Consider the following 24,244-nt stretch of genomic DNA (forward strand, 5'->3'; position numbering starts at 1 on the left):
AAAGATGCGAAAGTTCCTCGTTTGTTCCGCACACTGTACCGACGACAGCTATGCTACGACAGAGATGGCAAGAATGTGTGAATATCCTACGACACTCAAAGCAGATGCATTTCCAACGATAAAGTCAACAAAATCACAAAGGTGAGTTTTGTTTATGTTATTGACTTATGTGGAGTGTGCTAATCAGACATATTTGGTCACGGCATGACTGCAAGCTAATCGGTGCTAACATGCTATTTAGGCTAGCTGTATGTACATATTGCATCATTATGACTCATTTATAGCTATATTTGCATCCAGCCTTTCCCTCCACCCACATTTAATGCCAAACAAAGACATACCAATCGTTGGTTAGAAGGCCATCGCCGAATTTGTCCGCGCTTTTTCCAGAGCTGTTGTCTGTCGTGATAATGATCAAAAGCTTCTGTTTCTTCTTTAGTTTAATTTTCGGTACCTGCCTCCACACTCCAACCATCCGTTTCAATACATGCGTAATCTGTTGAATCGCTTACGGCGCTGAAATCTGAGTCTGAATCCGAGGTAATATCGCCGTACCTTTCTGTGCTATTCGCAATGTTTGTTTCTGTGTGGTCACGCTGTGACATCACAGGATAATGGACGGGTGGATATAACGATGGTTAAATCAGGCACTTTGAAGCCGTTTTTCGGGATATTGCGTGATGGGTAAAATTTTGAGAAAAACTTCGAAAAATAAAATAAGCCACTGGGAACTGATTTTTATTGGTTTTAACCCTTCAAAAATTGTGATAATGTTCCCCTTTAAAGAAACTGATTGTGGCGCACCACCATGGCAAAATTATAGCCGCCACGGCAAAAAATAAAAAATTTTTCCTGAAAAAAAAAAAAAAAAGATTTAAAAAAAAATATATATATATAATCTATTGTAGCCTCCGGAAGTAGTCACACAAAGTCTGACGCTATTTTTTACTTTTATTGCCAATCTTGTGCTAAAAACAGTCCTAAATCCTACACATATTTCCTCTTGTGCAAACTAATGGTGTGCGGACGGATACCAAAATATCGATAATGCTAATAGCAAATCCTTATGCTCTAATATATCGGCAGGCCGATAAATGCATTAAAATGTATATCGGAAATGAACGGTATCGGTTTCAAAAAGTAAAATTAATGACTTTTTAAAACGCCGCTGTATGGCGCGGTACAAATCCGGTAACACGCGGACATTGCATCTCCCAGTAAGCAGCCCCTCCTCTCTCCTCTCACCCATCTCCCACACACAACATAGGAGTTGCAGTGTGTCTGACGGATAAAAAACTGGCAATTTGCAATGACTGCAAAAACTTGGTTGTGCGAGGAGGAACCAAGACGTCTTCCTTTAATACGAGCAATTTGATCTCCCACCTCTTCAAGAATCATAAGGAGATACATGTTGAATACAAGCGGACGATGGATGAAAAGCAAACACCGGAAATAAATAGTACCACACAGTTTTCGCTTAAAGACTCCGCCGAGAAAAAACAAAAATACAACAAAAAGCACCCCAGGGGTAAAGCCCACGTTGTGGTCAGAGACTACGCACGCAATATGTCAAAAGCTACGATGAAATTTGGTGTGGCTAGTCTGCCCTGCATGGCGCACACTTTGCAGCTTGCACTGAACGGAGGTGCCCTGTCTCAACGCAGCATTTCAGAAGCTCTGGCTGAGTGGTAGTCCACTTCAAGCACTCACCACCAGCTTGCAGCACATTTGTGTTACTCATACAGATACGTTAGAGCAGGGCAGATTGAGCCCAGTTTATAGTTTCCTGTTGTACAGTATGCCAGGCAGTCTTGCACTAAAAGAGGACTATATTATTGTTTACTTTATTACTCTATTATACTCTGGACTGATGCTGTGTGCCTTCATTGTTTTTGCAGCTGTTGTTTTGAGGCATGTTTAAAAAAGAAAAAATAATGCACTTTGTGAAAGTCAAAGTATAGTATTTCCCATAGTTGTAGTGGGTATCAGGATTATATCAGGGAGAGCATGTCCCAATTTCCAAGCTGCTGTTTTGAGGCATGTTTAAAAAAATAAAGTACTTTGTGACTTCAATAAAAAATATGGCAGTGCCATGTTGGCACTTTTTTCCATAACTTGAGTTGAAGTTGTTCTCTCATTTTGGAAAACCTTGTAACATTGTCAAATGCATCCAGCAGAGCATCACAAAAAAATTAGGCATAATAATGTGTTACTTCCACAACTGTATACTGTATATCGGTATCGGTTGATATCGGAATCGGTAATTATGAGTTGGACATTATCGGAATATCGGATATCGGCAAAAAAGCCATTATCGGACATCTCTACTCTAACATGGATTCGATCCATCCATCCATTTTCTACTGTTTGTCTCTTTCGGGGTCGCAGAAGGTCTTGAATCAAAATAGATACTTTTGATACTTAAGTTATTTGAGATAATGTATATTATTAACAGGAACACACTATAAAATAACTAAATCAATGAGATCTTGTGTATATGAAAAATGATTGGTGGGAACAAGAAAAAAAAAATGTATTCATGTAAAGTTTCCCTAAAAAGTGATAAATGATGTGTCATTAAATCATACAAAGCTTTTACAAAAAACAACCATTGGAAACTTAGTTTATTTAAGGAAATTACTGGCAATTAAAATTAGTCCCTCATTATCATAAAACAAAAAGTGTATTTTTCCTTTTATTATAGGCTATTTGGAGACACTACATGCAGAGTTGAATATAAATGCGATAACACATTCAGTGCAGAAAAATGCCCCCATTTGTTTCGCCCCTGTGATTTTATATTGATGGAAGGCGATTTCCCGAGAGCAGAAACATTTGAAATACTCTACGACACCAATACACAAATTTTTAAGTTTTCCAAAACACGTGATCTTTATTTGCAAAAAGTATCTGTATCGAACCGGTTTTGCTGATACCTGCTTGAATTTTACTCTGTCAAATCAGAAAGAAAATCAGTGGTATTGAACATCACTCGTGCACACAATTCCATCTCCGTGCTTCACTCCTGGACACACAACAACACTTCCTCATTCTACACCAATCCCCTTTCAGGCACAGATGGTGTGTTCATGGGAAAAACGAACAACAAATAAAAGCCACACAAACATACCACCAGCCGGTCGTTACAGTATGAATGGATATATATTTGCGCACTGTTGAATATATGGCTGCCGAAAAAAATAATCCGACCACCGGAATAGTGTTTGCACCACAATGTGTTTTTAAATGTATGTATACATTTTTTTGGCCTTTTAAAAAAAAATCATTGCAAATTATACAATGATGTCATCTTGACCACGCCCCCTAACCAATGTGTCCATCCACAAGATGCAATCTTACCCAAATCAAAGTCATGGGGGGACGTGGCTTCAGCTGTCCTGAAAGAAACAAAAACATACATTTGGTGGAAACACTTGATTTTATCACGTCGACAATGTGGCTCTTTCCTGGAATAGACAACATTTATTTAACACTTTGGGAAGAAAAATGTGTCATGTGATCCTTTAGAGCAGGGGTGCCCAAACTACGGCCCCAGGTGCATGTCTTTGGAGGTGGGAGGAAGCTGGAGTACCCGGAGGGAGCCCAAGCAGTCACGGGGAGAACATGCAAACTCCACACAGAAAGATTGAACTCAAAACTACTCAGGACCTTCGTATTGTGAGGCACATGCACTAACCCACGTTCCACCGTGCTGCCCTATGTATATATATATATATATATACACATATATATACACATATATATGTGTGTGTATATGACCCTGAGAGGGACAAGCAGTAGAAAATGGATGGATGGATGGATAGATATATAGTGCGCAGAAAGTGCGTGCTTTTTCAGTCAATTAGTGCACAATATATATATATATATATATATATATATATATATATATATATACACATATATATATATACACATATATATATATATATATATATATATATATATACGTATGTATGTATGCATATATAGATATATGTACATACGTATGTATGTATAAACGTATGTATATATATGTACATACGTATGTATGTATACACTATGTATATATATATATATGTATATATATGCATACTTACATACACACACACATATATGTTTTTGTTTTTTTACCTGTGTAAGGTTATGATTAATTCTTCATCCAAACTGGAAGATATAAACATCCCAGCAGTCGGCATCTCAGTGAGAGCAGATATTGTACAGTAAGCGATTGTATTGTACAGTAAGGGATTGTATGTTCATTGTTTGTCATTCTTGTTTAGCAGTTAGCAAAACTGCAACATGATTGTAGATGTTCTCTGTCTCGGGTTCGTTCTATAAATATAAGTTTCTGGATCATTGTTTGTCCCAAAGTAGTCACTGTTGTCTCTCATGAAGTCTGCCATGACGAGTACAGTCGTTGTTGTTGTTGAAAGAAAATCGAATGTTGTAATGTGTCTCTGAAATTATTACACCACCGTATGCTTAAAATTAAATAAATATGTAAATACTACATGTTATTACACTCACAGTGTGTATATATAAAACGTTAACCAAGGTTTTTGGATGTTTTTTTAGAACTTTATAGGCAGAATAAAGCGACTCCCATTTTTTTAGTATGCAGCCTTGCGTGGAAATAGTTAGGACACCCCCACCTTAAACCATTAATGTTTATTAGCAGTCAAAGATTATACTTTACGTTTTCTGACTTTCATGATGGTGTTTGGACATTCTTCATGGGAATTACCGCACAAGCAGACACCGCATGATGGATCACTCAAAACAAGAGTGTAAGACAAGCGTGTGGTTTTAAACGAGCACTTATGTCCATGTGTTAGTGCAGTGGACCCCAACCAACACCGGTGGGCCAAAAAAAAGGAAGGAAGGAAGTTTTAAGGTGTCCCCAGCTAAATGACAGCTAGTTAATAGTACACAATTGTACACATTAACATTATTATACAGGTGGGCTCATAGATATGGACGTCGCCAGAGCTCCCAATAATTTGGCATTATTGACAGTTGTACTTTTCATACACCTATTATTGCTGGATTTATCTGCCACGCATGAAAAAAATGCCTACATTAAACTGGTCCCTGGTGCAAAAAAGGTTGGGGAACACTGTGTTCGTGTATGCATGTTGACATGGTCACCGGGAAGCAAGATGGCCGCATCTGAAAACGCCGGAGGGAAAATACTCAGGCACACACACACACAAACACACACACAAACACACACACACACGCAAACACACGCACACACACGCACACACACACTCTTGTACAAACCCCGTTTCCATTGGAGTTGGGAAATTGTGTTAGATGTAAATATAAACAGAATACAATGATTTGCAAATAATTTTCAACCCACATTCAGTTGAATATGCTACAAAGACAACATATTTGATGTTCAAACTGAAAAACATTTTTTTTCTTGCAAATAATCATTAACTTTAGAATTTGATGCCAGCAACACATGACAAAGAAGTTGGGAAAGGTGGCAATAAATACTGATAAAGTTGAGGAATGCTCATCAAACACTTATTTGGAACATCCCACAAGTCTGCAGGCTAATTGGGAACAGGTGGGTGCCATGATTGGGTATAAAAACAGCTTCGCAAAAAATGCTCTGTTTTTCACAAGAAAGGATGGGGCGAGGTACACCCATTTGTCCACAACTGCGTGAGCAAGTAGTCAAACCGTTTAAGAACAACGTTTCTCAAAGTGCAATTTCCAGAAATTTAGGGATTTTAACATCTACGGTCCATAATATCATCAAAAGGTTCAGAGAATCTGGAGAAATCACTCCACGTAAGCGGCATGGCCGGAAACCAGCATTGAATGACCGTGACCTTCGTTTCCTCAGACGGCACTGTATCAAAAACCGACATCAATCCCTAAAGGATATCACCACATGGGCTCAGGAACACTTCAGAAAACCACTGTCACTAAATACAGTTTGTTGCTACATCTGTAAGTGCAAGTTAAAGCTCTACTATGCAAAGCGAAAGCCATTTATCAACAACATCCAGAAACGCCGCCCGCTTCTCGGGGCCCGAGCTCATCTAAGATGGACTCATGCAAAGTGGAAAAGTGTTCTGTGGTCTGACAAGTCCACATTTCAAATAGTTTTCTGGAAACTGTGTCCTTCTGAACGAAGAGGAAAAGAACCATCCGGATTGTTATAGGCGCAAAGTTGAAAAGCCAGCATTTGTGATGGTATGGGGGTGCATTAGTGCCCAAGGCCTGGGTAACTTACACATCTGTGAAGGCACCATTAATGCTGAAAGGTACATACAGGTTTTGGAGCAACATATGTTGCCATCCAAGCAACATTATCATGGACGCCCGTGCTTATTTCAACAAGACAATGCCAAGCCCGTGTTACAACGTGGCTTCATAGTAAAAGAGTGCAGATACTAGACTGGCCTACCTGTAGTCCAGACCTGTCTCCCATTGAAAACGTGTGGCGCATTATGAAGCCTAAAATACGACAACGGAGACCCTTTTCTTGTGAAACAACGAGCATTTCATGGAAGCTGTTTTTATATCCAATCATGGCACCCACATGTTCCCAATTAGCCTACACACCTGTGGGATGTTCCAAATAAGTGTTTGATGAGCATTCCCCAACTTTATCAGTATTTATTTCCACCTTTCCCAACTTCTTTGTCACGTGTTGCTGACATCAAATTCTAAAGCTAATGATTATTTGCAAAAAAAAAAAAAAGTTTATCAGTTTGAACGTCAAATATGTTGTCTTTAGAGCATATTGAACTGAATATGGGTTGAAAATTATTTGCAAATCATTGTACTCCGTTTATATTTACATCTAACACAACTTCCCAACTCTTATGGAAACGTGGTTTGTATTTGTTACCTTCTGGAGACTTCCAAAAAATGCCTACCTCTTTAGGAACACCATTTCTAGATATATAAAGATGTGTATGTACAACATTAATAATATATACATACTATGCAAATAGGGCAGCACAGTGGTACAGGGGTTAGTGCATGGGGATTGAACCAGTAACCCTCAGATTGCTGGCACAGCCACTCTGCCAATTTAGCCACGTCTTCATTTTACTCAATGCAAGTCAAAATTTTACAAGAAAAACTGAACAATTGTGCAATATTATGATGAAAGTTGTCATTTTTAACTCAATAACAGTCATGATTTTACAAGAAAAGCTTAGCATTTTGGCAATTTTATCATAATAATCTTTCTTTCTTTAATTTATTTCGAACATGAACACACTTACAGTATAATACAGGGGTCGGAAACCTTTTTGGCTAAGAGAGCCATGAAAGCCAAATATTTCAAAATGTATTTCCGTGAGAGCGATATATATTTTAATACTGAATACAACTAAATGCATGCATTTTTAAGACCAACATTTTTAGAGTCTCTTATTGTTTTTAATAACATTGTTATTCTAAAGCTAACCAATAATAAATATAATACTTCTTACCATTAATGCGACATCTTGAACAGGTACGATAGAAAACGGATTGTGGGATTAAAATGCATGAGAATTTTTTATAATTTGAACGTTATTTTTAACACTGTGATTACCAGCGGAATTATTCATTAATTATCGTATTAAGCAATGTCAGCTAAGATTTATCTGAGAGCCAGATGCAGTCATCAAAAGAGCCACATCTGGCTCTAGAGCCATAGGTTCCCTACCCCTGGTATAATACATCACACAGTTTCATATCATTTCACTTTACATCATGTCCGAAAAGGAGTAGGAAGAAGCAAAGCTTATTTAATCCTACCCCTTTCCCACTTCAGAGCATTTACAAATGTATAGAATCATTTACTGACCTTTTTATAGTGAAATAACATCTGTGAATTAGTACACACAACAGTTTTGTAATATGTAATCAATTAAGTCAGTCATTATTAACATACTGAGATGCAGAATATCTTATTTTCAATAAGGTTGAAAGTATTTCTCATAATTATTCTTCTTTGTACTTTGTAAGCACTATTAATTTGAACAACCTCTTAAATATCACAATTTTACTTGGCAAAATTATGACAAAAGTCATAATTTTATTCTAAATATGTCACTATTTTACAAGAACAACACAAACATTTGCAATATTGTGATAAAAGTCAGAATGATATATTACCAATGTCACTATTTTGCAATAAAAAGTAATAATTTTATATAAAGAAGTAATAATTTTATGAGAAAATATTGCAATATTACAGAAACAGTAAAAAAACGAGAAATTGTTCCCAATTTTATAAGAGAAAAGTAGACACATTGTGAGAAACACTGCTTTTACTTAATAATAATAATAATAATAATGGATTAGATTTATATCGCACTTTTCTATTACTAGATATTCAAAGCGCTCACAGAAAAGTGGGAACCCATCATTCATTCACACCTGGTGGTGGTAAGCTACATCTGTAGCCACAGCTGCCCTGGGGTAGACTGACGGAAGCGTGGCTGTCAGTTTGCGCCTACGGCCCCCCCGACCACCACCAATTATTCTTTCATCATTCATTCACCAGTACTTAGTTTTTTTCTTTTGAATTTTTCGTTTGCAATTGGTTTTTAATCTTCATTATTTACTTCAAGTTATTACAGTATGTCTCCATTTACATAAATATCTATATTGTCACAAGTACAAGGCGGACTTGTTGCGTGGAGTTGCCACCTCTTGGATGCACGTAGACCAGACAGGCAGGAGTGCAGGTAAGAACTTGATTTTAGTATAACAATAAAAAGAACACTGACACAAAATGGAAAAATAAAGCGCGTGCCTACGCACGGGAAGCTAAAGCTAGAACTTAGCAGGAGACAAAAGAACAAACAAAAGACGTGCCGAGCGCACGCAAAGCTAAGACGGGACTTAGCACAAACAAAGCAGAGATAAGCAGAGAATACATACGTTACGTGTTGCATAAAGCAAACAATGGACCAAGGACGAACTAAAGGTAGAATGCAGACTTATATACTCAAACAATAATTAGAACACAGGTGCGCCTGACGCCAGAGCAGGTGAACAAATGACGAAACCATGGAAACGAGATAAAGCAGGAAGTGAACAAAACCAGGGATCGGCAGAGTCCAAGCATGATCAAAAACATAATAGACGAAACAATAAACGATCCGAGTAGCGGATCGTGACATATATTGTTTTAATTAATTTTGCCCAAAGGGGGCGCATACAGTATACATTTCTAACACACACTTGTTATTGCATACGTTGGCCTGAGGGGGAGCACTTTTAAAACCGACACACTGTCAATGTGAAAAATCTCATCTTTTTGAGACCACCCGAATTTTGACAGAATTCACCACAAATGGGACATTCTCTATTAGATGCAATTGTTTTCCGTACTGGGACCATGTTTTTTGTCCTTAACTTGTTCACTGGTCCACATATGGAAGGTACTTTTCCTTGTTCATGTATCAAGAACACAAACACACACAAACTTATTCGGGTGTTACCATTTAGTGGTCAATTGTACGGAATATGTACTGGACTGTGCAATCTACTAATAAAAGTTTCAATCAATCAATCAATCAAAAACACACACACACAGACACAGACACACACACACACACACGCGCACCAAAGGAGCACGTGCACCAACGCATGCACTGAGCAACCCATAAATCTCAAACTCAATAAAGGGAAGCCAGTCTGACAGTATTGTTCAAACGTCTCTGCTCTCTTGCACAAAACGTCACAACAGGAAGTGGCTTGACGGCCAACACTGAGCAGAAAGCATTATATTTAGGACTGCTGGAGCGTCTCTGCTCATCATGAACATCTTATCTGCGCATTCATTAGCTAGCTTGTTACTGTTGGTATTGTTCACTCTATTGCACGAATTGCATCACATCTCTCTGATGCATGAACACTTGTGCCCCGCTCAGGCCCAAGTCTTCCAAGCTAGCTAGACTATTTAAATGCATTCTCAATGATTTATATCAGGGATGTTCAAAGTGTGGCCCAGGGGCCATTTGTGGACCACGCAGCTACTTTTTAAAAGCATGCGGCAGGCACATACTACAAATACTATTAAATATTTTAGTTTGTAAAGTTGCAATGCTCACTCCAATAACAAGCTGCCATGCAGGCTGTTCTTTTTCTTTAACACTGTTATTGCTTGAAAATAATAATGAATCAAAATCAATGTCGTTATGACTTATTGACCAAGTGAAAGTTTCAATTATTTCACACCAGAAGTTCCACTTTGAAATATTTTTTAGGAAAAATATGGCATATTCTAAGTTTTTCTATGACAAAATAAGCATACAATAAACATTAACAAATGCCATCCATCCATCCATCCATCCATTTTTCTACCGCTTATTCCCTTTGGGGTCACGAGGGGCGCTTGTGCCTATCTCAGCTGCATTTGGGTGGAAGACGGGGTAAACCCTGGACAAGTCGCGACATCATCACAGGGCCAACACAGATAGACAGACATCCAGCCATCCATTTTCTACCGCTTATTCCCTTTTGGGGTAGCGGGGGGCGCTGGCGCCTATCTCAGCTACAATCGGGCGGAAGGCGGCGTACACCCTGGACAAGTTGCCACCTCATCACAGGGCCAACACAGATAGACGGACAAAATGATTTAAAAAACAAACAAACATATAACTGACGGAAGTTGATCCGGAGATTAGACTTAGACTTCCGTTTTATTGTCATCCAAATTTTAACTTTACAGTACAGATAAGAACAGAATGTGGTTGCATTAGCTCATGGTAGAGTAGGATAAAAAATCAGAGATCCAAGCATTGAAAATAAAAAATATAAAATCATTGCACAACTTATTTTTAACACCTTTGGATCCCTGAGAATTTTAGTGTTTTTTTTTTTCAATGTAATTTCTCAAAATATAATAATATGTCAAAATCAATGTTAAAAAAAGATGGTTTTCTTGAACAAAAAGTGCATAAAACCTAAAAAAATGTATGTTTAAAATGATCGAAATAAGTAAATATCAAATGTTATTATAAATGTTGCTATATTACTAATATATTTACATAATGTATATGAAATTGTGATGGAAGTTTTTGAATGTTTTTTAAAAGGGCTTTATCGGCAGCATAAAGCCACTTATTGTAAGCGGACTTTTGATCGCAAGTATTTAATATTTAGAATGCATTAAAAAAATCCATCTGTCGTCATGTCTTTCGTAATGATTGAGCACGATAGGCAAAATTCTCCCAAAAAGTGCTGTTCCCCTTCAAAGAGTGTATGATTGCCTCCATGTTTGCCATCCCACCTAAAGTAAAAGGGACCGGTCTCTAAGTCACATGGTTGCCACCAAGCAACTGGTCTAGGGTCCAGGCCTCCAAATGCACCACTTTCTGGCTGCCATTTTTAATAATGGGCAGGCCAACACTACTTTTAAAGGCTGGATATGTTGCCATACACACACCGAATGACGTCACATGAGGAATTAAAACATTTCTTGTGAAGTTCTTGTACCTGACCAGTCACAAGGTTTAAAGGCGGCATGAAAACGAAAGCAAGGACGAGTTAAAAACAACTAGCAGGACACAAAATAGCATCCAGGGTATGTGGAAAGTTTTAAATGGTATCATTAAAAAAAAAAACATGACACATAAGGAACATCCTAGCTATTTTATAGAAAATAATCTAGCTATAAATGACCCTAAAGGGATAACTGATGCTTTTAACAATTTTTTTGTAAATGTTGGACCTAATCTAGCAAATGAAATTGTACAGCCTGAAAATAGTGCAACATTTAATGAACAAACCATTCAAAACAATTTAGAATCGTTTTTTATTTCCCCAGTTAATGAAAGTGAAATCAAAACAATTGTAAATTCTCAGGAAAACAAGAAGTCAACAGACTGCTGTGACTTGGACTTTTCTCTGATCAAGGAAGTTGTTGATTTTATAGCTGTTCCCTTCACTTATATTTGCAATATTTCTTTTATAAAAGGTGTCTTCCCAAAGAAAATGAAAACGGCAAAAGTCATTCCCATCTTCAAAAGTGGAGATAAGCATCAGTTCACAAACTATAGGCCTATTTCTTTACTCTCACAATTTTCAAAAGTCCTTGAAAAATTATTTGTGTCAAGACTCGACAGTTTTATTGATAAGCATCACTTGCTAAGTGAACACCAATACGGTTTTCGATCTAACAGGTCCACTTCCATGGCAGTGATGGAACTAGTTGAGGAGGTAACCACTGCAATTGATAAGAGGGAGTTTGCTGTTGGTGTTTTTATTGATCTGAGCAAGGCCTTTGACACCATTGATCACACATTACTTTTAAACAAAATGCATAGGTATGGTGTCAGAGGTCTTGCTCATGATTGGTTGAAAAGTTATCTTGGTGGGAGAGAGCAGTATGTGCATATGAACAATGTAGATTCAGACAAAAAGATCATAACACATGGAGTACCCCAAGGTTCTGTACTGGGGCCAAAATTGTTTTTACTGTATATTAATGATATTTCCAAAATACTTAAAAAACTCAACTGTATTCTTTTTGCTGATGATACAAGTCTGTACTGTTCTGGGCAAGACCTTGACCAACTCCTAGAGACTGTAGAGATTGAACTCCACATACTAAAGCAATGGTTTGATGCCAATAAATTATCAATCAACCTAAATAAAACTAAATATATAATTTTTGGAAATAGGAAAAATAACATACAGCGCCATATAAGAATTGATGATATGGAGATAGAAAGGGTGTATTCAATAAAATTTTTGGGAATATATATAGATGATAAATTAAATTGGAAACTGTACATAAATATACTTAAGACAAAGATGGCAAAAAATATTGCTATGTTACATAAAATTAAAAACTCTGTGAATCAAAAGGCTCTTATCATGTTATATAATTCTTTCATACTCCCATATCTTAACTATTGTGTTGAAATCTGGGGAAACAATTACAAATCAAACATCAACTCTATATTTTTACTTCAAAAGAAAGCGATTAGAATTGTAACTTATGCGAATTATCATGACCATACCAATGCTCTGTTCATTAAATTAAAAACATTAAAACTGCACGATCTTGTTGACCTCAATACTACTATTGTGGCTTTTAAAGCTCATAACCACATGCTGCCTGGATGTTTACAAGTGAGATTTAAACCCAGAGAGAATCCCTATGACCTCAGAGGTTCAGCTTTCTTTCAGAAAGCAAAAATAAGAACAAGCTTAAAAAGTAGATGTGTTTCTGTTAGAGGAGTTCAACTGTGGAACAGCTTGGATGATTCCTTAAAATGTTCCAGTTCCATTCACACATTTAAAAAACACTTTAAGACCAATGTCTTGAAAAAATATATCACTCTTGAATTAACATTGTAGTTAATACTACGATTAATGTTAATTAAAAATTAAACATGAGATATAAATAATAATAGAAGTACAATTGTTTGTGTATATTGTATATATAATTAGTGCAAAGGTCTTATATGTACACAGGGATATTTCACATGCCTGTACTGTGTATAAAATTGAACTACGTTCATGTTGTTTATGATGTTGTTTATAATGTTGTTTAAAATGTGTATTTATAATATGTTGTGCTAAGGACTTTTTATAACTTTCGGAAGTTTATTTTGTACTTGAATTTGTTTATAGGGTTAGGCGCAATAAGTGTTTAACTTCAGCCTAAACCCTTTCGGTCTGTAACATTTTTCATTTTCAATCTATGAATGTACAACTTTTTATTTTCAATCTATGAATGTACAACTGTTTTTTTTGCTTTATTGACCATTGACCGAAGAACAATAAACTTGAGTGTATTATAAAACGTTGCAAATAGGGTAGGGCCTCTTCAAAGATAGGAAAGGCAACACGGAGAGAATCGTTGACCTCCTCGTGAGCAGACATGATTGTCTAACGATCACGTTTCCAAGCGAGGACGCCTTGCATCATTCTATCGCGTGTTAATTAACATTGATTTAAACGATCCACCAAAGCACGTCCTAACAACATCATATTAGCAGCGGGCCAGCTAGCATTGATTTGATTCCATCAGAGTGCTTGGGAGGATGACGCTTATCGACGGTGATGATGTCATCGACAAATTAATGCAGAAAGAAATTAACTTGTACAACTTCATGAAAGATATCCACATGGGAGCGAGCGTCCTCCGCAGTGGATTCACAGGACAAATATATATATATATATATATATATATATATATATATATATATACATATATGTATATATATATATATATATACACACATATGTATATATACATATACTATATATATACATATATACATATACTGTATATACATACATATATACATACAAATATATACATATATACATACATACATATATACACATATATACGCACACACACATATATATATATATATACATATGTATATATACATATATAAATAAAAACATATATACACATATATACACATATATACACATATATACACACACATATATATACACATATGTATATAAAAATATACATATATGAAGTGAAGTGAATTATATTTATATAGCTCTTTTCTCAAGCGACTCAAAGCGCTTTACATTGTGAAACTCAATATCTAAGTTAAATTTTTTCATATACATACATACATACAGTCCATACATACATAAATACACACACACACACATATATATATATACATATATATATACACACACACACATATATATATATATATATATACATACACACATATATACACACACATATACATACACACATATATACACACACACACACACACACACACACACACACACATATATACATACACATATATATATATATATATATATATATATATATATATATATATATATATATATATATATATATATATATATATATATATATATGATGATTTTAGGTTGTCCTGAACAATTTGGAGGTAATCTTCCTTTTTCATTGTTCCATTTATAGCACCAGTTCCATTGACAGCAAAACAGGCCCAGAGCATAATACTATCACCACCATGCTTGACGGTAGGTGTCGTGTTCCTGGAATTAAAGGCTTCACCTTTTCTTCTCCAAACATATTGCTGGGTATAGTGGCCAAACAGCTTAATATTTGTTTCAAACAAGATGGCTGCCGCTCCACAGAATAAAGGACAGACCCAATGGACCCAAAAGTATTGTGAAAAATGACTGACATCATGAAAATCCTTTGAAAAAAGTATGTATATGTAAGAGAACAAACTCAACGTTCAGAACCCAAAACGTGCATCGCAGAAACCCCTTGATGACCGCCCATCCGAGTCACAACCATCAGTGACATGCTTTTGCACCAGTCCATCACTTTGTGAGGCTGATGGAAACTGAGATGAAGGTGGTGGAGGACAAAAACAAAGATGAAGGGTGTGAGGAGCATCAGGAGGTGACAGGAAAAACACATACACACACTGATGTCAAACATGAGAGGGCCAGAAGTAGAAGTGATGGATGACAAAAGGAGGCTTTAATAAATCTTGCCACTTGTAACAGAAAGCTGGGGAATGTGTGCACGTGTAGAAGAGAAAGTGTAGTGACATTACACGGAAGCTCAGCTCAATCTCCGACCTTTTCCCCCCAAAACCAAGCAAAGAATGGCTGCAATTCAATTTTTGGAATGTTCCAGCAAGAGCCCAGACCTAAATTCAACACCATCCCGTAAGAAGTTATTTGTTTTTTGCAACCGGTTTATTATATATTTTTTAAATACTTCCCCCGAAACCAATTTGTTTTTTTGTTTTTGTTTTAAAAAAACATGTAAACTAATTTAAAAATATTTTGTTTTAATAAGTGTGTGTTTACCATCAATATTGACTGAACATGTGAAGTCGTTTAATGTGTTCACATTAGGAATGAGCATCCTATCCGTCAGGCTGATGTCATAAGCATTTTTTTTATGTTGACACCATTACATAAGTTAAAGATGTTTTAAGCATCTCCTTTCATTCCAGAATTGGCCAAAACCAGTGAAGTTGGCACGTTGTGTTATTCATAATGAGACACAGAATACAACGATTTGCAAATCTTTTTCAACTTATATTCAATTGAATAGACTGCAAAGACAAGATGCTTAATGTTCGAACTGAGAAACATAATTTTATTTTACAAATTGTAACGACTAGTTGGCATAACGAAGGGTTCTTTCCTCCAAGAATGCGTCGGCAAGAACACAGCAAAGGTAAGAAATAAAGTATTTATTTAACTAATAAAAGGAGCTAAGGAACAAAAATACTGGTGCTAAGCAGGAAGGCAAACAAATGGCGCTAGCATGAAAGCTAGGAATACAAACAGAAAAACTAGACTTGGCACGAAGGCACTAAAACGGGAAAACAAACCGTTAGCATGAGAGCTAGAATAAAATAAAGGCGTAGCGTGTAAGCTAGCGAGAATATACATACAGAACAGTCGTCACTTGTTGCACAAAGGCAAATTAGGAACCCAGAATGAAGAACGAAAAGGGGCGAGCTTAAATAAGGGAGGTGATTACAAGAAACAGGTGTGCGTGGATAGCAAGGGGCAGGTGAACTAATGAGCTACCATGGTGACGGAATAAACAGGAAATAAGGACGTTAAACAACAGAGTGATACCAAAAAGGAACAATAAACAAGAATATGTAAAGATCCCTCAGATTTCCCTTGCCCGGACGCGGGTCACCGGGGCCCCGCTCTGGAGCCAGGCCCGGAGTTGGGGCACGATGGCGAGCGCCATGGGGCCCGGCCGGGCACAGCCCGAAGAGGCAACGTGGGTCATCCCTCCAATGGGCTCACCACTCATAGGAGGGGCCATAGAGGTCGGGTGCTTTGTGAGCTGGGCGACAGCCGAAGGCAGGGCACTTGGCGGTCCAATCCTTGGCTACAGAAGCTAGCTCTTGGGACGTGGAACGTCACCTCACTGGGGGGGAAAGAGCCTGAGCTAATGCGCAAAGTGGAGAAGTTCCGGCTGGATATAGTCGGACTCACCTCGACTCACAGCAAGGGCTCTGGAACCAGTTCTCTCGAGAGGGACTGGACTCTCTTCCACTCTGGCGTTGCCGGCAGTGAGAGGCGACGGGCTGGGGTGGCAATTCTTGTTTCCCCCCTGCTCGAAGCCTGCACGTTGGAGTTCAACCCAGTGGACGAGAGGGTAGCTTCCCTCCGCCTTCGGGTGGGGGGACGGGTCCTGACTGTTGTTTGTGCTTACGCACGAAACAGCTGTTCAGAGTACCCACCCTTTTTGGGTACACTCGAGGGAGTACTGGAAAGTGCTCCCCCGGGTGATTCCCTTGTCCTACTGGGGGACTTCAACGCTCATGTTGGCAACGACAGTGAAACCTGGAGAGGCGTGATTGGGAAGAATGGTCGCCCGGATCTAAACCCAAGTGGTGTTTTGTTATTGGACTTTTGTGCTCGTCACGAATTGTCCATAACAAACACCATGTTCAAACATAAGGGTGTCCATATGTGCACTTGGCACCAGGACACCCTAGGCCGCAGTTCCATGATCGACTTTGTAGTTGTGTCATCGGATTTGTGGCCTCATGTTTTGGACACTCGGGTGAAGAGAGGGGCGGAGCTTTCTACCGATCACCACCTGGTGGTGAGTTGGCTGCGATGGTGGGGGAGGATGCCGGACAGACCTGGCAGGCCCAAACGCATTGTGAGGGTCTGCTGGGACCGTCTGGCAGAGTCTCCTGTCAGGGAAAGTTTCAATTCACACCTCCGGGAGAACTTTGAACATGTCACGAGGGAGGTGCGGGACATTGAGTCCGAGTGGACCATGTTCCGAACCTCTATTGTCGAGGCAGCTGATTGGAGCTGTGGCCGCAAGGTTGTTGGTGCCTGTCGTGGCGGTAATCCCAGAACCCGTTGGTGGACACCAGCAGTGAGGGATGCCGTCAAGCTGAAGAAGGAGTCCTATCGGGTTCTTTTGGCTCATAGGACTCCGGAGGCAGTGAACGGGTACCGACGGGCCAAGCGGTGTGCAGCTTTAGCGGTCGCGGAGACAAAAACTCGGACATGGGAAGAGTTCGGGGAAGCCATGGAAAACGACTTCCGGACGGCTTCTAAGCGATTCTGGACCACCATACGCCGCCTCAGTAAGGGGAAGCAGTGCACTATCAACACCGTGTATGGTACGGATGGTGTTCTGCTGACTTCGACTGCGGATGTTGTGGATCGGTGGAAGGAATACTTCGAAGACCTCCTCAATCCCACCAACACGTCTTCCTTTGAGGAAGCGGTGCCTGGGGAATCTGTGGTGGGTTCTCCTATTTCTGGGGATGAGGTTGCTGAGGTAGTCAAAAAGCTCCTCGGCGGCAAGGCCCCGGGGGTGGATGAGATCCGCCCGGAGTTCCTTAAGGCTCTGGATGCTGTGGGGCTGTCTTGGTTGACAAGACTCTGCAGCATCGCGTGGACATCGGGGGCGGTACCTCTGGATTGGCAGACCGGGGTGGTGGTCCCTCTCTTTAAGAAGGGGGACCGGAGGGTGTGTTCCAACTATCGTGGGATCACAATCCTCAGCCTTCCCGGTAAGGTTTATTCAGGTGTACTGGAGAGGAGGCTACGCCGGATAGTCGAACCTCGGATCCAGGAGGAACAGTGTGGCTTTCGTCCTGGTCGTGGAACTGTGGACCAGCTCTATACTCTCGGCAGGGTTCTTGAGGGTGCATGGGAGTTTGCCCAACCAGTCTACATGTGCTTTGTGGACTTGGAGAAGGCATTCGACCGTGTCCCTCGGGAAGTCCTGTGGGGAGTGGTCAGAGAGTATGGGGTACCGGACTGTCTTATTGTGGCGGTCCGCTCCCTGTATGATCAGTGTCAGAACTTGGTCCGCATTGCTGGCAGTAAGTCGGACACATTTCCAGTGAGGGTTGGACTCCGCCAAGGCTGTCCTTTGTCACCGATTCTGTTCATAACTTTTATGGACAGAATTTCTAGGCGCAGCCAAGGCGTTGAGGGGTTCCGGTTTGGTGGCCGCGGGATTGGGTCTCTGCTTTTTGCAGGTGATGTGGTCCTGATGGCTTCATCTGGCCGGGATCTTCAGCTCTCGCTGGATCGGTTCGGAGCCGAGTGTGAAGCGACCGGAATGAGAATCAGCACCTCCGAGTCCGAGTCCATGGTTCTCGCCCGGAAAAGGGTGGAGTGCCATCTCCGGGTTGGGGAGGAGACTCTGCCCCAAGTGGAGGAGTTCAAGTACCTAGGAGTCTTGTTCACGAGTGGGGGAAGAGTGGATCGTGAGATCGACAAGCGGATCGGTGCGGCGTCTTCAGTAATGCGGACGTTGTACCGATCCGTTGTGGGGAAGAAGGAGCTGAGCCGGAAGGCAAAGCTCTCAATTTACCGATCGATCTATGTTCCCATCCTCACCTATGGTCATGAGCTTTGGGTCATGACCGAAAGGATAAGATCACGGGTACAAGCGGCCGAAATTAGTTTCCTCAGCCGGGTGGCGGGGCTCTCCCTTAGAGATAGGGTGAACGCCTCCCTAGGGAGGTGTTTAGGGCACGTCCAGCCGGTAGGAGGCCACGGGGAAGACCCAGGACACGTTGGGAAGACTATGTCTCCCGGCTGGCCTGGGAACGCCTCGGGATCCCCCGGGAAGAGCTAGACGAAGTGGCTGGTGAGAGGGAAGTCTGGGCTTCCCTGCTTAGGCTGCTGCCCCCGCGACCCGACCTCGGATAAGCGGAAGATGATGGATGGATGGATGTAAAGATCCAAACAGCAGATAGCAACACAAATAATCATCAACTTAGAATTTAATGGCAGCAACACATTGCAAAAAAGTGGGCACAGGGGCATTTTTACCACGTTGTTACATGGCCTTTCCTTTTAACAACACTCAGTAAGTGTTTGGAAACTGCGGAGACCAATTTTTGAAGCTTTTAGGGTGGAATTATTTTCCATTCTTGCTTGATGTACAGCTTAAGTTGTTCAACATTTTTGGTGTCTCTGTTGTTGTATTTTACGCTTCATAATGCGCCACACATTTTCAATAGGAGGTAGGTCTAGACTACAGGCAGGTCAGTCTAGTACCCACACTCTTTTACTATGAAGCCACGCTGTTGTAACACATGGCTTGGCATTGTATTGCTGAAATAAGCCGAAATGTCCTCCACTTCTGCTGCAGTTCTTCAGTCATTTGTTCTTGTTTATTGGACACAAACTACATTGCATGGCACATTCTTAGGTAAGAGGGTCCAGAGGGTCCTTCCTAGGTGTCACACATAAACGTAAATGAGTGTAATGGTTGGCTAATATCAAACCTTTTATGCATCAATACAGGCCACTGCATCTTGGTCAATTGTGTCAAAGCAATAATCTCTCATTGTTCCTCAATTTGATTGTATTCTAATAAGAGTTGTGCGATGGCAACATTGACTTGATGCTGACTTTAATTTATTGACACAATATCAGCAGCACTGCTCTACTCGTGGCTTTGTAAACCGGCTGTTCTTGAATGCAGCAGAGGCCGGCTCCATTGTGTTGTTGTGTTTTTTTATGTGGCCATATTTAGTCCAGGTGGTCTGGCAGCAGGTGCCCAGGAGGTTCTGATCTCACAGGATCACAGTGCACACAGGCAGAAACACACACAATCCATTCAGTATGTGTAAGTTTGATGAGTTCATCGAACAGAAAAATCCATTCTCTTTTAAAGAGCGTCCATGAAGACGACGACACACTACTGTTGGCTAATGAAGCAAACATCACGATGAATCCATTTGGAAAACAAGTGAGTGGACGTTTGAATAATTCATGCATCGACTTCTTTTGCGGTTTGTGTATTTTCCCACCGTGAGTGTGTGTGTCTGGAGGTACTGTACGTTTCCATAGGAGGCGGTGCAGGCGATGCCAGGTGTGTTTGTGGCAGCAGCCTTTTGTGCAAATGGGCGCAGTTGCAATAGAAAGTTGCAAAAATCTAAAACCTACACGCTGGAAGTATGGGAAAGGTTTGTGGCAAACAGTGTGTGTGTTGCACCGTCACACTTTAATGGAGAGAAATCTGTGTCTTTTTATGCAGCCAAACAAAATCAAAAAAGAGATTTGCAACAAAAAAGATGGATTTACGTAAAAAATAAAAAAACGATTTGCAATCATTACAAAACAAATGTTTGGGTTACAAATATTTATCTCATAGTCAAAATGTTTGATTTTTTTGGTTTGCAAAAATATTAGGGAGTTAAAGGCCTACTGAAATGAGATTTTCTTATTTAAACAGGGATAGCAGGTCCATTCTATGTGTCATACTTGATCATTTCGCGATATTGCCATATTTTTGCTGAAAGGATTTAGTAGAGAACATCCACAATGAAATTTGCAACTTTTGCTTGCTAACAGAAAAGCCCTGCCTCTACCGGAAGTCGCAGACGAGGACGTCACATGTTGATGGCTCCTCACATCTTAACATTGTTTCTAATGGGAGCCTCCAACAAAAACAGTTATTCGGACCGAGAAAACGACAATTTCCCCATTAATTTGAGCGAGGATGAAAGATTCATGATTCATTCTTGATAGCGACGGACTAGAAAGAAAAAAAAACGCGATTGCATTGGGACGGATTCAGATGTTTTTAGAAACATTTACTAGGATAATTCTGGGAAATCCCTTATCTTTCTATTGTGTTGCTAGTGTTTTAGTGAGCTTAACAGTACCTGATAGTCGGATGGGTTTGTCCACGGGTGTGTTGATGTGCAGTGTCTCAGGGAAGTCGACGGCAGCTTTATGGGCGGCACAAGCTCAGCTGATCTCCGGTAAGAAGCGACTTTTTACCACAATTTTCTCACCGAAACCTGCCGGTTGACATTCGGTCGGGATCCATGTTCGCTGTGATCCATAGTAAAGTTACACCTCTGTGAATTTTAAACAAGGAATCACCGTGTGTTTGTGTGGCTAAAGGCTAGAGCTTCCCAACTCCATTTTTCTACTTTGACTCCTCCAATATTAATTAAACAAATTGCAAAGGATTCAGCAACACAGATCTCCAAAATACTGTGTAATTATGCGGTTAAAGCAGACGACTTTTAGCTGTGTGTGTGTGTGCAGCGCTCATATTTCCTAACAGCCTGTGACGTTAAGCGTATGCGTCATCATTATGCGACGTTTTCAAGAAAAAACACCCGGGAAATTTAAAATTGCAATTAAGTAAACTAAAAAGGCCGTATTGGCATGTGTTGCAATGTTAATATTTCATCATTGATATATAAACTATCAGACTGCGTGGTGGGTAGTAGTGGGTTTCAGTAGGCCTTTGAAAATCTTTGTTGTTGGTTGCAATTTGCAAATATATATTTTTTTGGTTGCATAAAAACACATCTTTCTCTTTCTCTACATACTTTTTCTGCTTCCGGTGATAAAAACACAAACCTTGGCTTCCGCTCTAGAGTAGAAGTCAAGTTTTTACTCCTACATGACAACCTACATCAGGGGTTGGGAACCTTTTTGGCTGAGAGAGCCAAGAAGCCAAATATTTTAAAATGTATTTCCGTAAGAGCCATATAGTGTTTTTTTCACACTGAACACAACTAAACATGTGCATTTTTAAGTAAGACCAACATTTCTAGAGTATAATAAGTCTTTTATGCTTTGTAATAACATTGTTATTCTGAAGCTAACTGTGGAGTGGGCGTGGCCTGCGGGCCTACAGCGAAGCGGGGTGTTGCCAGGACCGGCCTCGAAATCGGCGACAGGTGCGTAGATGGCTCACCTGGGCCTTGTTATCTAATCACTTGTCGCTCTGTTTATAAGCAGCAGCCCGGAGGAGAGACGGGGTTGGGGCTGGAGCCAGAGTACGTGCGAGAACGAAAGAGAAAAAGACAATTGCTGGAAAGCAACTGAGAGACTTATTGAAAAATAGAAAAATAATAAAACCCCGAAACAGGCTCTTATGTCGGTGCTTGGTGGTCTGAAGAACCCCCTGGAGGGCAAGCCCTAAACTAACCGATAATAAATAAATCACTTCTTACCCTTAATGCAACTTCTTGAACAAGTGCAATTAAAAAAGGATGGATGGATTCAAATGCATGAGCATGTTTTATATTTTGAACGTTATTTTTAACACTTTGATTACAAGTGGAATTATTCATTACTTATTGTGTTAAGCAGTGTCAGCTCAGAATTATCCGAGAGCCAGATGCAGTCATCAGAAGAGCCACATCTGGCTCGCAAGCCATAAGTTCCCTACCCCTGACCTACATCCTAAAATTGATCCATATCCACACAAACTTGGATACTTTAAAAACACATTCTTGTTGTTCCATTGTAGCCTGTGGGCACACGCAAACACATACCGTAAATTCTTACACCGCTTTTTTTTTTTTTTTTACACTTTCAATTCTGTGGGTTATTAGACGTAGCAGCTGATTTATGGATTTTTCTTTGCTGGCGACCATCATAAAAATAATATTGTAAAAAAATAAAATAAAATAAAATAAAAAGACAATCTCTTATTGTTTGTGCTATGATTCACTTAAATTCACTTCACTATGCTGACATCTTTTCGACGAGTTAACTTACTGCAGGTGCTGCAGTGTCATTAACCGGGAGTGCTTTTTTTTCGTGCCGTTCAGTCATCGAGCCATCCATAGCGTTTATACTTGTGTGGATTCTTCATTCATCACTCCCAGCAACGTTTGCAGGTTTTACAGTGCACCTAAAACTGTTCATCCCTACTAAACCATCCCATGTGTGATGTTTGTAGGAGTGTTGTCGTGCATATTTGTACATGCTATCGTGACGTAATGAAGCTAGCGTTGTTAGCATGAGCTGATATGCAAAACATTTTGACGAGTTTTTGTGTTGGTATTATAAACTTACAATGGCATTCTTTTTGTATTGTTTCAGTTTCACAAATTCCTCAGTAAATTCACCAAAACATCACCGTGGAGTTATTGAGTCGGTTTAACTGATTAAAGAGCTAGCTTCCGCAACTATTGGGTCCATGACAAAGACTTCTGTTTTGTTTGATGAGCCGTTTTACTGCAGTGTTACAGACATCGTTTGGAAACAATTAAGGTATGTAAATAAACATTTACATAATCTTACTGTGTAAATAACAAATTTCACAACATATACATATAACTGCGACTTATAGCCCGCTGCGGCTAACATATGAAAAAAAAAAATTCTAATAAAAATGTAGTGGGTGGAGTTTGTATCCCAGTGCGCTCTTTAACCTGAAAGACACATACCTAAAAACGCCGGTCGGGGTGAAGCTTTCTAAAACTCTATATTCATTGTGTACATGTGGAGGGCTTTATAGGAGAGTTACCGCTTTGTCCCCCGTCTG

At 39.7% G+C, this 24,244-nt stretch overlaps 1 protein-coding gene across 3 annotated transcripts in view; it reads right to left on the reverse strand.

The window, feature by feature from the left end:
- slc8a2b (solute carrier family 8 member 2b) overlaps positions 1-24,244 on the reverse strand; it is a 235,872-nt gene that overhangs the window by 144,101 nt on the left and 67,527 nt on the right. For 2 of the 3 annotated variants that reach the window (XM_061877530.1, XM_061877531.1), the window contains exon 2: positions 3,361-3,398. The exons of the other annotated variant lie outside the window; for it this stretch is intronic. The gene's annotated coding sequence lies outside the window, so the exon portion shown is untranslated. The remainder of the gene's footprint in view (positions 1-3,360; positions 3,399-24,244) is intronic. 3 annotated transcript variants of the gene reach the window in all.

The sequence above is a fragment of the Nerophis ophidion genome, linkage group LG18, assembly GCF_033978795.1.
Source record: "Nerophis ophidion isolate RoL-2023_Sa linkage group LG18, RoL_Noph_v1.0, whole genome shotgun sequence".
Taxonomy (NCBI): domain Eukaryota; kingdom Metazoa; phylum Chordata; class Actinopteri; order Syngnathiformes; family Syngnathidae; genus Nerophis; species Nerophis ophidion.